Below are 232 nucleotides of genomic sequence, written 5' to 3' on the forward strand. Positions count from 1 at the left end.
CTGAAAAAAAACGACCATGTATAGTAAGGCGTTTTTTGCCGAAAAAAACGACCACGTATAGTCAGGCGTTTTTAGCTGAAAAAAAACGACCATGTATAGTAAGGGGTTTTTACCGAAAACAACGACCATGTATAGTAAGGCGTTTTTCACCAAAAAAATGGCCATGTCTAGTAAGGCGTTTTTTGCCAAAAAAAACGACCATGTATAGTAAGGCGTTTTTTGCCCAAAAAAA

This window comes from Hippocampus comes, unplaced genomic scaffold (assembly GCF_001891065.2).
Source record: "Hippocampus comes isolate QL1 unplaced genomic scaffold, H_comes_QL1_v1.1 scaffold151, whole genome shotgun sequence".
Taxonomy (NCBI): domain Eukaryota; kingdom Metazoa; phylum Chordata; class Actinopteri; order Syngnathiformes; family Syngnathidae; genus Hippocampus; species Hippocampus comes.